The sequence below is a fragment of the Plecotus auritus genome (genome assembly GCF_963455305.1).
Source record: "Plecotus auritus genome assembly, chromosome: 9".
In the NCBI taxonomy this organism is placed as follows: Eukaryota; Metazoa; Chordata; class Mammalia; order Chiroptera; family Vespertilionidae; genus Plecotus; species Plecotus auritus.
In genome coordinates this window covers 70,255,479-70,275,233 of record NC_137783.1, presented here as the reverse complement: position 1 = coordinate 70,275,233, position 19,755 = coordinate 70,255,479, and the positions used below count along the sequence as shown (strand labels likewise).

At 57.7% G+C, this 19,755-nt stretch overlaps 1 protein-coding gene across 1 annotated transcript in view; it reads right to left on the bottom strand.

The window, feature by feature from the left end:
• Positions 1-19,510, bottom strand: part of LOC308233555 (uncharacterized protein) — a 50,288-nt gene extending 30,778 nt beyond the window's left edge. Inside the window, exon 1 of the mRNA XM_080640578.1 lies at positions 19,376-19,510. The gene's annotated coding sequence lies outside the window, so the exon portion shown is untranslated. The remainder of the gene's footprint in view (positions 1-19,375) is intronic.
• Between the last annotated feature and the right edge of the window lie 245 nt (positions 19,511-19,755).

Below are 19,755 nucleotides of genomic sequence, written 5' to 3'. Positions count from 1 at the left end.
GTATCCTGTTGTTTCCCTTTCCTGTAGAATCATCCATTTCAACAATTATGAGAAATTCTCGGCCATTATCTCTCAAATATTGCCTCTCCTCCACTCTGCATTTTCTTCTCGAGATTATGACCACATCAGATATTCCATTACCATTTTCCTCATCACATCACAGCTCTCTCATGTTTTCGACTTCTTTGTTTCTCTGTGCTGCATTCTGGGTAATAGTTTCAGATTTATTTTCCACTCACTAGTTCTCTGTTTAATCCATTCGTTTAATTTTCCGTTTCAATGATTATATTATTCATTTCTAAATGTTCTATTTAGTTATTTTGCAAACTGCCTGGTTATTTTTGGTAATCTTTGTTGCCAGCACATTTTTCTTACCCATTTTTTATTTCTTTCAATGTTTCCCACATAGTTATTTTATGTTCTGTATCAAATTCCAAAATCTTAATTTCTTGGGGGGGCGGGGGTCCTTAAGGTATTTGTTGTTTCAGTGCCTCTCAATCATACATGACTTGATTTTTCCCACATTGGGTAATCTTTGATTATGAACTCATATATGCTAGATTCTATTCTGTGGGGTATTAGCAGCCCTAACATGGGGGGCTTCCCCCAGAGAGGGTCTGTTCTGCTTTGCCATGCAGGCCGAAGGCGGTGCATACCAACCTGAGATCACTCCAGCCCACTCAGGGGTCCCGGCTTAAGGCAGGAGTCTCCGGTTTGGCTTCCTAAACTTGTTGGGACCGAGGTGTATTAGTTTCCAGAAGCAATGATGTCAACTAGCATTCATCTATGAGCAACTCTGGCTTAACCCAGTGCTAGTTTATCTTAAGCGTTTTTCGGTTTTCTGGTTTTTAGGCAGCTTTGGTTTGGGGAGAGGCTGAGGACTGGTGGCTGGATGATCTCCCTCCTTCTTATGAGCCAAGCTCTGTAATAACAACATGAGTTTATCTGCGATCAGTTCTTTTATCATGGGATGTTCCATCCTAAATACATTTTGCAAAGTATGAAAATAAGTTTTAAGCAGCTCCTATCTGTAAAACCTTTATGTTTTGAGGAGTGGGGGCTGGGTTTACTGCTATTTCTCAGACCAAGTCTCATCTACAAATTACATCTTCAAGTTACATCTGCTCCTCGCTCAGCCGTGAGGAGACTGGACTCAGGACCTGGAAGGAGGATGGGCCTGGACACTGGACGTCTCCACATCCTACCAGCTCTGGGGTGAATGCTGAGGTGACGGAGGGAGGGACAAGTGAGCCAGGCTTCCCACCCTGCCTCCTTTGAATAATGGGCTTTGAAAGGACCAACTCCATCCTGTCCCCCACCCTCCATCGGAACCATAGGCACTCCATCTTGTTCCCGTAACCTCCATTTTGTAAGAACTGCCGTTTAAATTTTCCTGTAACCACAGATGGTCCTTTGTTGTTAATTCCAAGAAGTAACTAAACCGATAGCCTCCCTAATAGAAGTAACTCTGCTATTTCTAGCTTCTGTAAGCACGCTTGCTCAAATAATGGGAAAAATAAGACATTGGGGGTGGGAGGGGGCTGGCAATCTGAATCTGTGCCAGTAACCTAATGCACATTCTTGTTAGCCTGTAGTCTAGCCAGTGGTCGGCAAACTCGTTAGTCAACAGAGCCAAATATCAACAGTACGATTGAAATTTCTTTTGAGAGCCAAATTTTTTAAACTTCAACTTCTTCTAATGTCACTTCTTCAAAATAGACTTGCTCAGGCCGTGGTATTTTGTGGAAGAGCCACACTCAAGGGGCCAAAGAGCCGCATGTGGCTCGCAAGCCGCAGTTTGCTGACCACTGGTCTAGTCACTGTCCCCTCTTAATTATCTGGTCCTGCAGGACCTGTTTACCTAAGCACTACCCTCATTTTAGAGAGGCCATAACCATGAACAATACACAACCCCAGACGGAGTTATCAGCGCTGGCGCCAGGCCAGGCCTTCAGATGTGGTCTCACTGCCCCCACCCCAGCACATGGGTTTTTGTTTTTGTTTTTTTGCCTTTATAAGCTTACCCTTAAGCTCATTTCGGGGCCACGTTTTGAGAGGCTTGAGCCCACTCGAGGCCGCATAAAGACTCTTAATTTGGCTTACTGACTAAGGCGTCCTCTATTCAGCTCGCTGAACTCCAATATAACACTTCACAGCTCCAGCCAGGAGAGGGGGCGTGAGGCAAGTGGGACCCCCTGGGAGTAGACAAGACACACGTCAAGGTTGCAGGCCTTCCCTGACGTGCCTCCCCGCCTCCCCCCACCCCAATCACCTCCATAGACGCTAGGGTTCGAGTGAACCCCACCGCACAGGCTGCTCTCTGAGAAGGCGCACAATGCTCCGGGTCTGCAAGGGGTCAACGGCTGACTGAAGCCTGAGCTTCCTTCCCAGGAGAGGCAGGTGGAGCCAAGGGCTCAGATACGCCTGCAAATGTGAGGAGCGTCCGGTTGGAGAGACAGCCGCAGGGAGAGCCATGGGGCCAGGAACTCAGTAAGGATATGAGCAGGGAGCTCAACACAGAACCTGGGCGGGTCCACGCAGGCGTGGCATTTCAGCCGGACCTTGAACCTCGACAGGAGGATGGCACGTGATGAAAGGGATGAGAAGAGAGAAAAGGAAGGGCTTTCTGGCACATCACCAGCGCAGACAGCAGTGCAGGCAGGGAAAATGGGAAGCAGGGGTCACAAGGGTTCAGTTCAAGTTCGGTTCCAGTTGCACCTCAAGGCACCTCCCTCCGCAGGGGCCGCCTGCAGGAATGTCCCGCTTCAGGGTGAAGCCTAGCAGGAGAAAGAGCTGCGTAACCCAGGAGGCACCGTGACAGCAAGCGGCCACGTCTCCGCCATTTCTAGAGCAGGAGGCCTCCCCAGACAGCGACTGACCCGCTGAGCACACCTGGGGGCGAGGGTGGGAGAATTCTGATAAAACAGTTGGAGTCAAATGATGGAAGATCGTGAAGGCCACACTCAGGAACAAAGACCTGCCTTTGTATTCTAAGAGAACATTCCTGATCAGGTTACAGTCTGCTGAAAGAAGCACTGTTACAGATTTGGGGAGCAACTCCCTACTCCTTCCAGCCTCCCCCAGGCCGGGCTGCCCCACCACACAGCAGCAAAGGCCTCCTCGGGTGTCCCTTGGCCCCTACATCCATTTTTTAAGATGCCATTGGTACCACTGACCTTGACCCTGCATCAGGTGGTCAAGTACAGAGCCTCTGAAGGGACACAAAATGCCTCTCTCTGCTGCTGCACCAAGAAAGGTTACCTGGGCCTCTGGTCCCTCTCACACAAGTGCCTACACAGGCCTTTCTGGCAGAGGAAGCCAGGCTGCCGGAGCGGCTGGGGAGGGGGCCGAAGGGCACTGAGAAGTAGAAGACATAAATCCTACTTCCCAGAAGAAAGCGAGGAGGGAGGGACTTGGGGGAGAGGGGAAAGCAAGGTAGATTGAAGTGGAGCTGGGAGAGGGGGTTCGGGAACATTATATTCCCCTCTGTGTCATATTGGGGATCCTGCCTCTGAGGCCCAGGACCCCTGGCCTGGGATGCTGAGGGCCTGGCCCCTGGGGCGGGCTCTGCAGCCTCCTCCCTCCCTCCACCGCCGTCCCAGCTTGACTCCAGTGCATGCAGACGGTCCTCCCATCTGGAAAATGGGCCCAGCTCCACGTGCTGCCTCTAGAGCATCTCAGAGAAAGATTTCCCTTCCCACCTTTCTCCTCCTCCCATGTCCTTGCTGACTGACAGCCACCTGGGAAACTGCCGTCCAGTGGCCACAGCATTTCCGTGCCAACTGTCCCCTGACCCCACCTCTGTGCAATCCTCCTGCCTGTACAGAGAAAGCAGACAAGAGTGTCTCCGGCAAGTCTCCGCCCACACCGTCATGTAACTTCACACAATTGCTGGGGAGAGGCAGCTTGGAAAGAGAAGCCGCTAGTTGATGACACAGCAACACACCATGTTATTTCTGACTCCGCAACAGTGAGGTACATCAGATACCCATTCCATTGAGAACACAACTCAGGGACAGCCTCCCTTTTTAAATAAAAGGATCCAAATCACAGGGGAACGTCATTAACTCGCCCTCAGCCTCCATCCCACAGCCCCAGAGCCTCCCTCCTGGCTCCTCAATTCCACCTGCTCGCTCTCCTTCACCCTCAGCCCAGGGGACACACCTGAGGGCTCACCAAGGCCTGGATTCCAGCAGGATCCCCACAGAACGATGAGGTCCCCCACTCCAGACAGGACGTGCCAAAAAGGACTCTCTTATGGGGTCACAGAATGCCTGAGCCCCATTGTTTGGGCTAACTGCTTATGGCTGTTGCCGTAGGCCAGGGGACATGACAGCTTATGAGGGTGCCTCCAAATCTTTCCAAAAGAAGCCGGCAGAGAGAAAAGCCCACTGCATATAAATAGGACATAACCGAGATGTGCGGCTTCCCAGGTGAGTTAGAATCTGCGCGCCAGCTAGCACGACTCAAGGAGACTGAGGCCCCAGCAGAGAAATGTCAGGTGATGCAGGGGTCAGGTGCAGAGCCAGGCCTTGAATCCGTGCGTCCAGCTCCTGCTGGCTGCCCTGATGCGTGGGGACTGGGAGGTGCGTGGGGACTGGGAGGTGCGTGGGGACTGGGAGGTGCGTGGGGACTGGGAGGTGCGTGGGGACTGGGAGGTGGGCAGGCCAGAGCTGGAGGAGGAAGTGGCTGTGAGGAGCTGCGGGGAAGGCTGAGTCGTACCTGAGCATCCGGGCAGCCCGACAAGGCACCTACAGACATGAAGGTGACCAGGGCAACGAGGGGGTAGAAGGGAAGGCCGACAGGTCGGTGGCTCCATTAGGCCACCTTTGCTGGAAGATGGGGGGTAGCAATGGAATTACGTCTGAAAAGGCCTTCAGGGGGCATGGCGCCCACCTCCTCACACTCTAGGGGGGCGAGGGGATGATAAAAAAGTCCTTTCCCATGACCCCGGCTGCAAGTGCCGAGCGTGGCGCAGGTGTCTACGACTCGGCACAGATCTGGGCGGTCTCAGGCCAGGTGAAAGGCCGGAAACAGAAGGCCCAGGACTCCACGCTGGTCTGCTTTCCTGGCCAAGGCGGGCACTTCAGATTCCCAAGACGCGGTAAGTCTTAAAGTCTGGGAGGAAACGAGGGGGGGCAGTCTGGCCTCACTGTGTGAGCAAGATCCCTTTGGAGACAGGAGTGGCCCAGCACCTGCCTTGTGAGGCCCTGGGCTTTGGAGCGGTGAAGACGGTGCTGCAGTCTGCATAGGACACGCGTACATGCGCGGTGAGTGGGGCTGGGGAGTGGTTGGCGCAGACCCGCAGGTGATGCTCAGCCCTTGGCTCTGGGAGGTGCTTCACTTCCATGACAACTTGGGCATCACAGAGCCTGCATGCCTGGGGGCTGGGAGCTCTTGATCTACACTGGTCCCCCACCCCCGTGTCCTCCTGGCCCCGCCTCCACCCTGTGTCCTCCTGGCCCCCCCTCCATCCCGTGTCCTCCTGGCCCCCCCTCCACCTCGTGTCCTCCTGGCCCCTCCACCCGGGGCCCAGGCTCCTTGCACTCACACACAGCCGCACCTTTCCTTCCTACTGCTCATCGCCTCCCTGGTCCCATCTTAGATGCTGTGGCCCAGAGTTCTCCCCCTACCCGTGTCCCCGTGACCGGTGGCCTGGAGACAGTCAAGGACCACACCGTGGCCTCAACCCCCCAACTCTGTGCCCTTCAACACTCTGACCTTGAAGTTCCCCAGCCATGTGACCCAGAGCCACAACCACGTTTCCTCAGTTTCTGTAGAATGAAGGGTGGATTCCTTTTCATCTCCGGCCCCTTCTGGGAGGCCGCTAGGATTCCCTTTTCTCAAGGAGCCCCAAGACCCGGCAGCACCTCCCTGACTGTCAACGCCTCCTTGTGACGCAGCCCCCAGGTCAGTGTGCCCTGACCCAGGTCCACCGCACGGGAAGGGTGCTCTGAGCCAGTGGCCGGGGACCGTCCACCTCCTGCAGCTCCTGGCAGCTCCAGAGCCCAGCCCCACGCACACGCACTTCCTGGGGCCATGGCCTTGACCTGAGTGTGAAAGGGGGTGCAGACAAGATGGGGAGTCTTCCCGGGGGTACAGAGCACTGAGCATGGCGAGTGCAGAGTGGGAGTGTGGGATGTGGGAGTAAGTGAGGTGTGGAGGGGGGAGTGTGGGGTGTGGGAGTAAGTGAGGTGTGGAGGGGGGAGTGTGGGGTGTGGGATTAGTGAGTGCGGAGGTGGGAGTGTGGGGTGTGGGAGTAAGTGAGGTGTGGAGGGGGGAGTGTGGGGTGTGGGATTAGTGAGTGTGGAGGTGGGAGTGTGGGGTGTGGGAGTAAGTGAGGTGTGGAGGGGGGAGTGTGGGGTGTGGGATTAGTGAGTGTGGAGGTGGGAGTGTGGGGTGTGGGATTAGTGAGTGTGGAGATGGGAGTGTGGGGTGTGGGAGTAAGTGAGGTGTGGGGATGGGAGTGTGGGGTGTGGGAGTTAGTGAGGTGTGGAGGTGGGAGTGTGGGGTGTGGGATTAGCGAGTGTGGAGGGGGGAGTGTGGGGTGTGGGATTAGTGAGTGTGGAGGGGGGAGTGTGGGGTGTGGGATTAGTGAGGTGTGGAGGTGGGAGTGTGGGGTGTGGGAGTAAGTGAGGTGTGGAGATGGGAGTGTGGGGTGTGGGAGTAAGTGAGGTGTGGAGGTGGGAGTGTGGGGTGTGGGATTAGCGAGTGTGTAGGTAGGAGAGTGGGGTGTGGGATTAGCGAGTGTGGAGGGGGGAGTGTGGGGTGTGGGATTAGCGAGTGTGTAGGTAGGAGTGTGGGGTGTGGGATTAGCGAGTGTGGAGGTGGGAGTGTGGGGTGTGGGATTAGCGAGGTGCGGAGGTGGGAGTGTGGGGTGTGGGATTAGCGAGTGTGGAGGTGGGAGTGTGGGGTGTGGGATTAGCGAGTGTGGAGGTGGGAGTGTGGGGTGTGGGATTAGCGAGGTGTGGAGGTGGGAGTGTGGGGTGTGGGATTAGCGAGGTGCGGAGGTGGGAGTGTGGGGTGTGGGATTAGCGAGGTGTGGAGGTGGGAGTGTGGGGTGTGGGGTTAGTGAGGTGCGGAGGTGGGAGTGTGGGGTGTGGGATTAGTGAGGTGCGGAGGTGGGAGTGTGGGGTGTGGGATTAGTGAGGTGCGGAGGTGGGAGTGTGGGGTGTGGGGTTAGTGAGGTGCGGAGGTGGGAGTGTGGGGTGTGGGATTAGTGAGGTGCGGAGGTGGGAGTGTGGGTTGTGGGATTAGTGAGTGTGGAGGTAGGAGTGTGGGGTGTGGGATTAGTGAGTGTGGAGGTGGGAGTGTGGGGGTGGGAGGGGAGAGAGGCCCTCCTGAGGCACAGTAGTCCTGCCAGGGACTCTGCAGAAGAAGCTGAGGGGACGGAGAAGCCGAGGTGGAGAGCCGACCTGTGAGACCCAGGCCTGCAGCCTGGGCTGCAGAGATGAAGGAATGCCCATCCTCATGACCAGCGGTGCAGGCCAGGCACTGTTCTTAGTGCTCTCAATGGCCACTCCCATCTAGTCCAAATAGCCTACAAAGTACGTGCTACCACCAAACCCATTTTACAGGGAAAGAAACTGAGGCAGACTGAGGTCACCTGCTGAGTAAAAGATGGATCCCAAACTTCAACCAGCTCGCCCTGCCTCCCTGCTGGTTGAGGAAGGGTAGTGTTCCTGCTGGGAGCTTCTCACTCCACCCCTGGGCCCCTAGTCTCTGGGGAGGGCTCCCCTCCCCGCTCCTGGCAGCGGCCACTTTGCTGCTTGCTCCTATCCAGCTCGGAGGCTGAGCTGCAGGCTCAGACACCTGAGGAAGTCACAGCAGTTCTGCAAAGAGGCACAATGAAGGGGCTCCTGCCTCTGGGGAGCACTCACCAAGGCACCTCCCCGCACCTCCAGCTCACAAGAGAGGAGTAAGCAGAGACACCGTCGGTGCCGCACACCCCCGAGGACTGATACTTCCTTGTTGGAGGGAGAGCTGTTTACTCAGAAGGGGTTTGTTTTAACCGATTACAGAATTGTGTAGCTGGTTAGGCCGGGGTGGGGGCAATGGGGCAATGAGGGCAGTGGGGCGGTAGGGGATTAGCCAATCCATTCCCCTGTCTACCTTCCTATTACAAAGGTTAGTATAAAGGTCAAATGAGCTAACATATGGGAAAGTTCTTTGCAAACTGTAAAGCGTTGTGATAACACCTACCATTTGTTAGGCATTCATGTCAAGTACATTTAATCCTTACATCGGTTCTAAGTGGCTATGATTATGATCATTCCCATTATACAGACGGAGAAACTGAGGCCAGGAAGGTTGAGTAACTTGCCTTAAGTCCCAAAGCCAGAAAGTGGCAGCGCCCAGATTAGAACCCAAGCGATCTAGCTCCAGCGCCTGTCCCCTGAACAAGCTGCCACTAGTATCTGCCCTGCACTTCTGGAACACAAACACGGGAATGAGAGCTGCGCTGCAGGAGCTGGGGATCAGAGGAAGCGCCCCTGCGCCGGCCGGGCAGTTATGGCTGGTCTGCCCTCACACACCCCTCCCAGGGCATCTTCTCTGGAGGGGACATGGCTCTGCCCACTCCAGCCCTGCAGGTCTCCAGGGGGCTGCCAACCGCAGCCTCTCCCTTGCAGCTGAAAGGACCGTGTGAGATTCAGTGACCCGAGGAGAAAGGGTATAAGCAGCCGGGCTGTGACGTGTGGGTGGGGAGAAGTCTGCCAGCAGCCGACAGGGGACGCAATGGCCAGAGAACAGAGCTGGGAGAAGGGACGGGCGTGTCCTGGCTGCATGTGCCCCTGGCCCATCTGCTCCCCGACCAGCTCTGCGTGCCCACCCCCAGCGAGCCTCTGTGCCTGAGACCCCTGCCTTGCCAAAGCTGTGTGGGGTGTGGGTCTGTTTTCATTTGCAACAAAAAGAGATACCGATACCATGTCAGGCCGAGCTCTGCCACGCCACGGCCACTGCTCTTTAAGCATCAGCTGTTCCTATGTCGACTCTTTCCCCCAAGGCTTCGCTCAGCTCCTCTTCCATTTTCTACCTTCTTTTGTGAATGGGGAAGAGAAGCAGAGATGGAGCAAGGAAAGGCCCATCCTTCCTCTTCCTCCCCTTCTTCCTCCTGCTCTCTAACCCAGGAAGGCCTTGGTCTCGGGTCAGAGACGTGGATGGGGCAGGAAGGACCGGCCCACAGCCACACCAGCAGAGGCCTGACAGACTTGAAGGCTGGCTCCCAGCCCTGGCCTTCTGCCGCCTCCAGAAAAGCAGCCTGCGTCACCCAGCCCAGGCGGCACTGAGTCAGCCGGAACGTGAAACACCCTCCCACCACACCCCCTCCCCATGGGCCCCCACCAGACACAGCAGCAAGACCAACAGAGGGCAGGAAACAGCAGGAGGGGAAGAAGTCCAGAGGAAGAGGAAGCCAGTGGGAGAAGCCCAGAGAAGTGGGAGAGGCAGCGAAGGGGCGAGGCCAAGGCTGCCAGGCAGACAGAGGCTGGGGGAGGGCGGAGGGCGCTGCTCAAGGCAGAGACTGAGAAAAGGAGGGGCCCAGGCGGCAAAGCAAGGGGAGGCGGAGACTGCTGAGAGGACAGATGTTCTTTGGAAAAAACATCAAGCAGCTGCCATGCGATCATCCTCCCTGTGAGACCCCAGCTGGGCCTACACTCCAGGCTGTGGCAGTCGCCCCCACCACACCCCCGCACGCCCTGGTCACACTGTGGGTGTAATGTCTCCCCCCAACTCCCTGGCTGCAGGGGGCTTCCTCGTGGGAGACACAAGCTCCCTGCGCCCGGGTCTGGTCCGGCAGCCTGCTGAACGGGGCCAGAAGCCCAAGACCTAGCCCTGGAGGGCCCGGCCCCCGCCGCTCTGGCCAGCATGCCGTCTTCCTCTAACCCAAAGCCCTTCCAGAAGCCACAGCCTCCCCCGGGGGCCTCAGTGTTGCTCCAGGAGGGCTGGCCCCAGAGAAGCTCAGGCAGGGTCATGTGAACTCATGCAAAGCTCGGGGCGGCAGGCGGGGGCGGGAGGGCGGGGGGAGGAGGGTGCCGAGGCTGCCGGGGCCCTCCTGTCTCTCTGGGTTTAGAAAAGATCAGAGCAAGATACATCAGAACAGAGACCGGTCCTTCAGCCCCGGACCCTCTCGGGGACCTGCGGCTGTCCTCAGAGAAAGGGGGCAGCTGGGTTGTGTATATTGCACACCACACCTGCTCCCATTCCCTGGAGGAGGCGATGGTGGTGGGATGCGGATGCCTCCCAAACATCTGGAAGACACCCTACTTACCAGGCAACGTCACCAGCATGAACTCAAAGGACCTCACAAGCCCAGGCAACGAGAGGCATCGCTGCCCCTTCACAGGTTAGAAAGGCGGGCTCGGTGCTGGCACCTGCCCAAGGCCCCGCAGCTAACAACGCCCTGGCCGGTGTCAGCTCCTAACTCTGTGGATACCAAATGCTACACTCCTCCACGCTGTCTTGCTGCCCTGGCAGGTGTGGCGATGTGTGGGAGCCGAGGAAACGGGAAATGACTCCAGGCCTGGCTGCCCCACTGGGGGGAGTGTTCCCAGCTGGGCCAGGGGAGGGGAGCCAGGGAGAGAAGAACCCAAAGGAAGCGAGAGCGTGTCACTGCATGCCAGCGTGCTCTCTGTCGTTTCCCTTTCCCGTGTCCTGCCAGCTCCGCTCTGTCACTGTGACTGGTGTTGGGGTCATGCTGGGACCCTAGAGCCACAGGAGGAGGGCGGAGGGGGTAGGAGACAGGCCACTGTCCAGAGCTCTGCCCCTCACTCCCACTGAGCCTCAGAAGCAGCAGGCACTCTTGTCTCCCTCCTCAGCCCCCCCACACCTCCCAGCAGCTGCCGGGCATCCCCCGGCTCTCCACCCAGCAGAGCCATCTATGCCAGGAGCTGGGCAGGGGCCCAGGCTGCTGTCGGCGATCCTGCCCTTCAGAGCTCAGCCGAAGGGGATGCCCACAGAACAACTAGCCGGGAAGCTGCCAGCCTCGGAATGGGCCGGCAAGACGCAGACCCCACTTTCTCTAGTCTGGCTCGGAGTTAGTTTGGGGGGTAGAACGGAAATAGAAACCACCCCTCCTCAAGAATACATCCACACCCACAATATTCCCCCAAGAAGAGAGCTTTAAATTTCACCACATGCTTCTTTAAAAAGGTAAATGCTTCCGATACTAACAGTCATGCATATCCTGGCCTGCGTTACTTTAATCCAATTGCTTTCCAAACAGCTGAGATTGGCCTGCATTTAGGGAGAGAAATTGGTGGAGAAAAGGAGGGGAATTTTGGAACAAGGTGTAATTTGGGGAAACATGGCACCATTATTGCCCTAGTAACCAAGTTAACACACATGTGTGAATGGCCTGCTGTTCCCAGAGCTGGCTCCTCAACCAAGACTCTCACTAGCACAGCCCCTGCCTCTGGGGGGAGGGAGGGGGAGTGTCACAGACAGAGGCTGCCCCAGGTGGAGAGGCTACGCCCCAGTCACCACGCCCAGGACTGAGAACCCAGACCTGTCCACCCGCAGTGGGCTCCGCCAGCAGCACTCTGGAGGGGAGGCCAGAGCCCACTCTGATCATGAACACATCGGCTGAGGGGCATCTTACAATGCCCTGCCCACCCTCCCCATTGCCATCGGGGCCAGAAAAAGGGTGGGTCTCAGACACTGTCCTGGACAGGAGCCCAGGGAGGCCTAAAGACAGGATGGCATGTGGGGCGCTGGGTGGGGCCGGAAAGGGACAGTGGATAAAAACTAAGGACATAGACATAAATTCTGGATGTTAGTGTCACTATTGGTTCATTATTTGTGTGAAAAATAATGTGAACAGAGCCACTTAGAACCAGTCTGCATGCCTTACTCCTCAAACCTATGGGACGTGGAGACTGGGCTGAGCGGCCCTGCTCACCAGGCCCTGCCCACCAGGCCCTGCCCACCAGACCCTGCCCACCAGGCCCCGCCCACCAGACACTGCCCACCAGACCCTGCCCACCAGACCCTGTCCACCAGGCCCCGCCCACCAGGCCCCGCCCACCAGACACTGCCCACCAGACCCTGCCCACCAGACCCTGCCCACCAGACCCTGCCAACCAGGCCCTGCCCACCAGACACTGCCCACCAGACCCTGTCCACCAGGCCCTGCCCACCAGACACTGTCCACCAGACAGACACTCCCCACCAGACCCTGCCCACCAGGCCCTGCCAACCAGGCCCTGTCCACCAGGCCCTACCCACCAGACAGACACTCCCCACCAGACACTGCCCACCAGGCCCTGCCCACCAGGCCCTGTCCATCAGACCCTGCCCACCAGGCCCTGCCCACCCGCTGGAAATGAAGGACACCCTTTAGGATGAGCAGCAAGCATCACTGACGGGTCTGCTACTGGAGAAAGCCCTCCTCCCACTCCACGTAGTCTCCCCACCCTTTCCTACAGAACCCTGGCCCCGCCCCACCCTGGAGCCAGCTCCGCCTGGGCTGGGCCGAACCAGCCTCCAGGGCAGCTATTCCTTGAGATCTCAAGGAAGCGCTTGTCCTCTCTCCCTCGACTAGGACAGTGTTAGTAACAAATGTGCCGCACTCTGCACAATATTAACAACGGGGGACACTGTGGGTGCGCTTGGGTGGTGACTGGAACTCTGTACTATCTGCTCAAATTTTTCTTATAAATTTAAAATTGTTTTTAAAAGGGCTATTAAAAGTAATTAACACTTTTAAATTCAGTTAACACAGAAACAGTTCCCTAACCTCCCCCCATCACCGTGCTGGCATCCAAGCTTGGAGCCAGAGCCAGCAAAGCCTTGAAAGCTGCCTTTTAAACAGGCGCTTTGGGGCGACACAGAGGCTCTCCACCCTCTGGACACAATGCCGCCAGCTCCCTCGATTTGCATTTTAGATGCCCCTTGTCAATCCTCATCTGAGGATATTGTTCCATTGCTTTTTAGAGGGAGTGGAAGAGAGAGGGAAAGATAGAGAGAAGCATCGATGTGAGAGAAACACACCCATTGGTTGCCTCCTGCATGTGCCCTGACCAGGGCCCAGGCCGGGGAGGAGCCTGCAACCGAGGTCCATGCCCTTGACTGGACTCGAACCTGGGAGGCTCTATCCACTGAGCCAAAACGGCTAGGACCAATCATTCTGTGTAATAACCTGACTTAAAGTGACTGGCCCCTCAGAGTTCTAACCGGATACTGAGGAGAGCAGAGGTGGTGATCTCCTAGTGGCGAAAGGACTCACAGTGGCCGGACACCATGCTGGACCCCCACATTGCCTCAGGCTGCTGGACAAACAGGAGCAGGGCCGGCTGTCTCCACCCCATCCTCACTGTTGCTGACACCTCCCTGGGGGTCCCTTTCCACTGGGTCCCCCACACCGGGAGGTCTGCCCTCCCCCCCGAGGGGGACACCCTGGGCCCACAGATCCCCATGACTCAGAGCTGTCTCTCTGGAGCCCAGAACCCACCCAGCCTGGCTGCACAGGGGCGGGTATATGTTATATTGCCTTTAAGATGGAGTGACTTCTCAGGAAGAGGAACAGGAAGGAAGTCACCAGGAGAAAAAGGAAGTCCCCTTCCTTAGAAAGGGAAACAGAATTCACAAATCACAGACGCAGGCTTGGTTTCTGAGTCCCCCGGGAGACCCCTAGCCAGAGGGGGTGCAGCGCCTCACTCTCCCCCACGGTCCCCGCCGATGTCTCAGTCATTCTCCCAAGGGCCTCTCATAGGGCCTTCAAAGGCAGGAGCTCAGCGCAGTACCAGGCGGCCACTGCCAGCCAGCCGAGAACGTGCGGTGCCAGCCAGCTAAGAGCATGCATTGCCAGGATGAGCGCAAGAGTGGGACCCCGGCCGCTCCGGCCAGCACGAGGCCAGGCCCCTGTCCTTGCAGTGATCACGCCACCTCCAGGGGTTCTGGCGGGCAACTGCTGGGCATAAGCGAGTCAGGCCAGTGCAGGCATCGCCTCCTCCGCAGCTGCTGACAAAGGGCCATTCAGGAGAGGCTCACAGGCAATCCCAGCTGTGGGAACGAACTCAGAGCAACTGCGCGGGCAAGGCCCCTACCCCACATCCCCCCAGCCACACCGCAGTGCCCAGGCAACCTCTGCCCGCCTCCCTGAAAGCCCTGCTCTGCATATAATCCCACTGTCTTGCTTGGGACATGGGGTGTGGCCTGGGGATGAACTGTGACCCATAGGGCCTCCTCCCTGGAGATCTGTCCTAGGTCTGGGGGTGAGGGTGGGTACATGCACTTATGGAGGGTTTACCTGACCTTGTTCATCTTGGCTCCAGGAAACACACTGTCCCCAGCCCAGACATGGGCCCTCATTCCCTGTCCCCACAGAGCACGGCCACACCTCCTCCCACACAGGCACTAGTGTGTGTCCCCATCAGGCTACGAACTCCTTGGGGCAGAGCCACGTTCTAGGCACATCTGAATCTCCAGAACTCAGCGTAGTAGCTGCTCAATAATACTGGTGACTGACTGAATGAGTACCCATATCATTTACCCTCAAGTCCTAATCCAGTCTAAGCTCAGAATAGCCTAAGGGTGTGTATTGACTTTCCAAGGAATTTTAAAACTTTCTCAGTGCCTAGTCCCCAGGTCCTCTCTTCTGCTCTCTAGGTCTCAGTCAAACCCCAATCACCAAAATGCTCAGAGTCCGCTCTCCACTGACCTCAGCCCTTAAGCATCCCATACCTAAGCTAGAGTCAAATGCTTCATTGGACACTCTCCCAAAGGAAGCAGGCTGGGGATGAGAATCTACACCTCAGGAATGTGTGGAAGCCCTGCGTGTGACAGGCAGAAGGCAGCTGGGAAGGACGAACGGCGTTCACCTCTCCTGGTGGGAGAACGGTCCCTGCCCAAGCTCATGGGCTTCCTCAATGGCCCCGCACCGAGCCAGGCACTGTCTAGGGCAGGAGTGACCTTGCCATTGAAGAGGGAAGTGGGAGTGGAGGGGAGAGGGCATGGACATAAGTCGTTAAAATGAAAGCACAGTGGGCCACAGAGCCTGGGGGGCGGGGAGTAGGAAAGCCTGCGTGTCTCCCGGGAATTAGGAAAAGTAGTTGAAAGAATGAGCACTGGAGAAGTGCCTCAGAGGGTGATGTAATAACAACAAAATGACATTCTAATAACAACATCACTGCAAGCATTCCAACAGCAGCCGAGACCACGGAGTGTTTACTGTGTGCTGGGCACATTGCAAGCACTTTACACACTTCCCTGCTCAGCTCTTGTGCCCATTTGACACACGGTAAGAAAACTAGCGAGCCTGAGAACCCGGACTAGAGCCCAAGCGTGTGTCCCCAAAGGCCACCCCAGTTAGCAGGCTGCAGTGGAGAGCTCCTTCCAGAAGGCCTGGCACAGGCAGCAGGAGGAACTCATCAGAGAAGGTGGCTGGGGCGCCAGGTGACAGAGCCCACAGAGCCCGTGCAGTGCCAGCGCCACACTGCCTTATTCGCAGGCGACGAAGAGCCACCGTCTGACAGGCTGATGAGGTCAGCAGGTACAGACTGGGCCTGAGCCAATGGAGCGAAGGGGCCATCACCATGGTCTGGGTGAGACGCAGCTGGCCACGGTGAGCGGGCGTGAGGCCCTGTGAGCGCGTGCTGTCTGCCTCAGGTCCGCCAGCTTATGTATGTGTCTGAGAGGGAGAGTGTATGCAAGTGTGAGTGAGCATGTGAGCGAGGGTGGGCCTTCCTGTGGAAGAAGGAGGTTGCAGAGCCTTCCTGGTGGGGGGTGGGGGGTGGGGTCAGGACAGCAGGGGGAGAGGAAGGGACAGGACAAATCCATTGCTCTGCCTGAGCAGGAGGGCCTGGTGAGTGGGCAGCCATCATTCCACAGCTCTGTGAACTAAATGAAGGCCACGGAGCAGGCATATCGGAGGAACTCAATGATCGTCTGTTAAAATGATGTGAATGAATTGAAGCTCCTGGCCTCGGGTCTCTTTACCCTTTGGCTGTGTGGGGTCACTGTCATTGGCACTGGACCCTCCCTCATCGCCGGCCCCCTCCACCCCAGATCAGACATGCTGAGCTGGAACAGCTGCACTCCGAGTCCCAGCCCTCACCCTGGGCCTGTGCGCCCTCGCACATCTTTCTAGCAGACTCCAAGCAGGCTTCCTACTTTCCCAGGTCAGGCTCTCCCCTCCTCCCTCCTGTTCCCTAGCAGAGATGCTGCCAAATGGCCCCACGCTTTTGTCTGGGCTGAGACATGCTGCTCTCATGGGGGCCGAGAGAACTGGCCAGCACCTCCCGTCCCACTCTCTCACTGGCCAAAGGCTCCCCCCACTGCCAGAGGAAGGCCCCCCACCAACGGAGGGCCCAGTGTTCATCCTCCCCAGAGGACACTTCTTTCAAGACTCCACCCGCCCCAGTTTGGGTCCCGGCAGAAGAGAACCAGGTGGACCAGTGTCCAGGGAGTCTGGCTCCCACAGCCCAAGAGAAGAAAGCTTGGGCTTGGTCTCTTGGGCACCTGGGTGCAAGCGGAGGCTTTCTCTGGAGTTAAACGGAGACCAGCCCCTTTCTGCTCAGCTCAGTGGCAACCCTGTTTTATGAAATAATGATTATGATTCAGCACCAGAAACAAGGGGTCTCTTTCAGATTGTATAATGGACAAAAATTTAGAGGAAGAAATGCCTTTGAAATCATGGAACCTAAACCCCCCTAAAAACAAGGTGATATTGACAGACATGAGGTGGAAATAGAGGTCTGGAATCTTGGAGGGTTTCAGTGGCTAAAGATCAGTCTAAGCCATTTCTGGCTTTCACCAGAAACATCTCTGTGGAATGAATGTGCGGGCCCTCAGGGCAGAGCCTGGACTAGAGCCGTCTGTGCTCTAGGCTCACAGCCTACAGCTGGGCCTCTGCCTCCTGGGGCTGGGCTGTCAGGGCTGCTTCATTTCCTTGGGGCTCAGGGCAGAAGCAGACGGGTGGTCTGTCAGGCAGTGAGCCTGGGGGCTTCCTGGCACAGTCTGCCTGCCATCAGATGGCAGCCACCTGAATCCAACAGGGCTGGGGCAGGGGAGTGTGTGCTGATTTACAGGGCGTTTTCAGGGTCTAGGGAATGGCTCCTTCTGCCACACCCTCCAAGAAAACATAATGCAGCAGGCTCCCCCACCCACAAGGGGACCCACACTTGGAAAAGACATACCAGTTTCCCGAGGGCTACTGAAGGTTAGAAGGCCCAGCCGCTCTTGGGTGTGAGCCTCAATTTCCCACCTAAGCCTCAGTTTCCCCATATACACAATGTCCTGATTGGATGTTCCCTCAAGGCCCCTTCTGGCTCTTAAAAATCTAGGACTCTAAGGTCAGGGGCTGTGTCTTCCTCCTCTCCTTCATGGCCCCAGCAACTAACACACAGTAGGTCCTTAAACAAGCTCACTGGATGAATGAGATGGGTTCTCGGTCAGTCCTAGGATCACAGAGGTCAGGAAGACCTGCCTCGTGCCTACCGCCTGATCCTCCCAGAATCCACAGGTCTCAGCGAAGCACTGGCAATCCCACAGCCCACTGCAAACCTGCTTCCTCTCTGGGAAGCAGAGATGTGGCTTGAGGAGCCACGCAGGAAAAGGTGCCAGGGAAGAGAGGGAGACCTGGACACCAGACAGATCTCCGACTTGCACTTTGCTAACTCACCTGGCTCCTCTCCTTCCCGCTCTTCTGAATTCCTTCATCTGTGGCCCTCTCTCCCCCTTGTAGCAGCTCCCGGCCCCTCCCGTCCCTGCCACCCTTGGGAGGCTCCAAGCCTTCTGCTGGCCCCAGACTGCCTGGCCCTCCGTGAGGCAGGAAAACGGGCCTGAGCCGACTCCTAGGCTGGTCCAGGAGCCTTGGGCTTTCTCAGGGGCAGGGCATGGAGAAAGCAGCCGTGAAGACTTAAATTCTGACCCAGGAGAGGGGCTCCCCTTAGAGAAGATCTCTCTACCTGTCTCTCAGGGTTTCTGGGAAATGTGTTCCTCCAGCCTCTTGGCCCTCCCCCTATACCCATTGGCATAGAGCCTGTCAAGGCAAGAAATGTCCTCTCTTCCAGCTGAGATCTACTTAGAAGCACCGTGTGTGTGTGTGTGTGTGTGGTGTGTGTGTGTGTGTGCATGTACGCTATGATGGCAGGGTGTATGGGTGGGTGGTGGTGTAGAGTTATGTGTATGTTGTGTTTGGTGTGCATGTGATGTGATATACGTGTATCAGCGGTGGTATGATACAGTATGGTATGTGTGCATATGTGTTTGTGATGTGTACTGTGGGAGGATGAGGAGAGTGGGTAAAGGGGCCATGTCAGTTTGGGTGGGAGCTAGCTAGGCGGGTCCTCTGCCAGAGAAGCCACAGATACCCAGTATCCAGGCAGCCATGTTGTGGGGCGGGGAGGAGACAGGAGGTGAGGAATGGGCAGGAAAAGGAAGGAGGCTGCTGAATTAGAGGCGTTTCCATGGTAACTACCAGGCAGGTCACATGCCAAAGGCTAACTTGCTGGAAACGTATACACGTCCACAATATGAGAGCACGAGGCCCCCCGGAGTGGGGGTATCTTCAACCATCTCCAAACCTGAGCATCAGGCCTGAGAGCACCCGCCAAGGAGACAGGGGAGAGGGGACAGAGGCCACCGGGTGGGGCGAAGCCGCAGAGCCTTGGCCCCACCGCCGGAGGCGGGCAGCGGGTCTGGGCAGGCCCGTTTCTCTGCACAGCAGCTCTCTGCTCCCACCTGGGAGCTTTCTCCTCCAGCCACCACTTGTAAGAGCCAGAAGCCGGCGCCAGGAGCGCCTCCAATTCCGTACGGAAGCTCCGGGAGACACAATGGGGGAGGCTCTGCCGGTCTGCCCCGCCCGGGAAGAGGCTCGATAGGAGGAAAGGAGGGAAGGGGGGGTGGGGGGGGGGGCGGGAGCAGGGCTCCCTAGAAGAAATCGGGACTGGATAAACAAGAAGGAGGAAAACACTGATGCAGACGTCCTCATGATCCCCGCGCCCTGGAACCCCAGCCTTTCTCTGCCTCCCCCCACCGCCCTGCCGCTCCCCTAACCAGCAAGTTCCATTTTGTGTTGCTCCGTTGTCCACACTCACACCCAGCCGCCCGCCCAGGCTCTGCTCCGGAGGACACGGCTTGCAGGTAGCAAAGGGAAGGCGCCCGCCAGAAACAGGACGGTGCGGCCCTTTCCCCTTTTCCCCAGAACCACAGCCCGCGCTCCAAGCGAGCGCTTTTACAGCCACTGGCCTCGCCGGGCCTCTCCCCCAGGGCCCCGCTCCCCTCCGACGCCCACCTCCTCCTTTACCGCCGCCCGGGAAGACGGCTCACACCCGCGAAACCAGCAAACCGCGCAGCTCGCCGGCGCCTCCGACCCTTCCCCGCCAGAGCCTCTCCCTTCAGGAAGGAGAGCCCAACCTCGCCCCTCGCAGCCGCTCACCTGCGCAGCGCGCTCCTCTCCCAGGCGATGCCCAGAGGACGTGCCGAGTCGGAGGAGATGGGAGTGGCGCCCGGGGCAGGACTACTGGGGAGGCTCTCCGCTTTCCGCCTCCTTTCGCGGGCCGGGTGGGGAGGTGGGCGGGGCTCCTTGGGCTAGGGGTGGGGAGGTGGGCGGGCTGCTGATGGGGGGGAACGGGGGTAAGGGCGGGGGGGGGGGGGATGTAAGGGTGGGGGGCGGGGCTCCGCGGGCTGCGGGGGGGTGGGGTGGGATGGGGGCGGGGGGGCGGGGCTCCGCGGGTTGCTGGGAGATGGGGTGGGGTGGGGTGGGGTGGGGTAGGAGTAGGGGTAGGGGAGGGGGCGGGGCTCCGCGCGCTGTTCAGG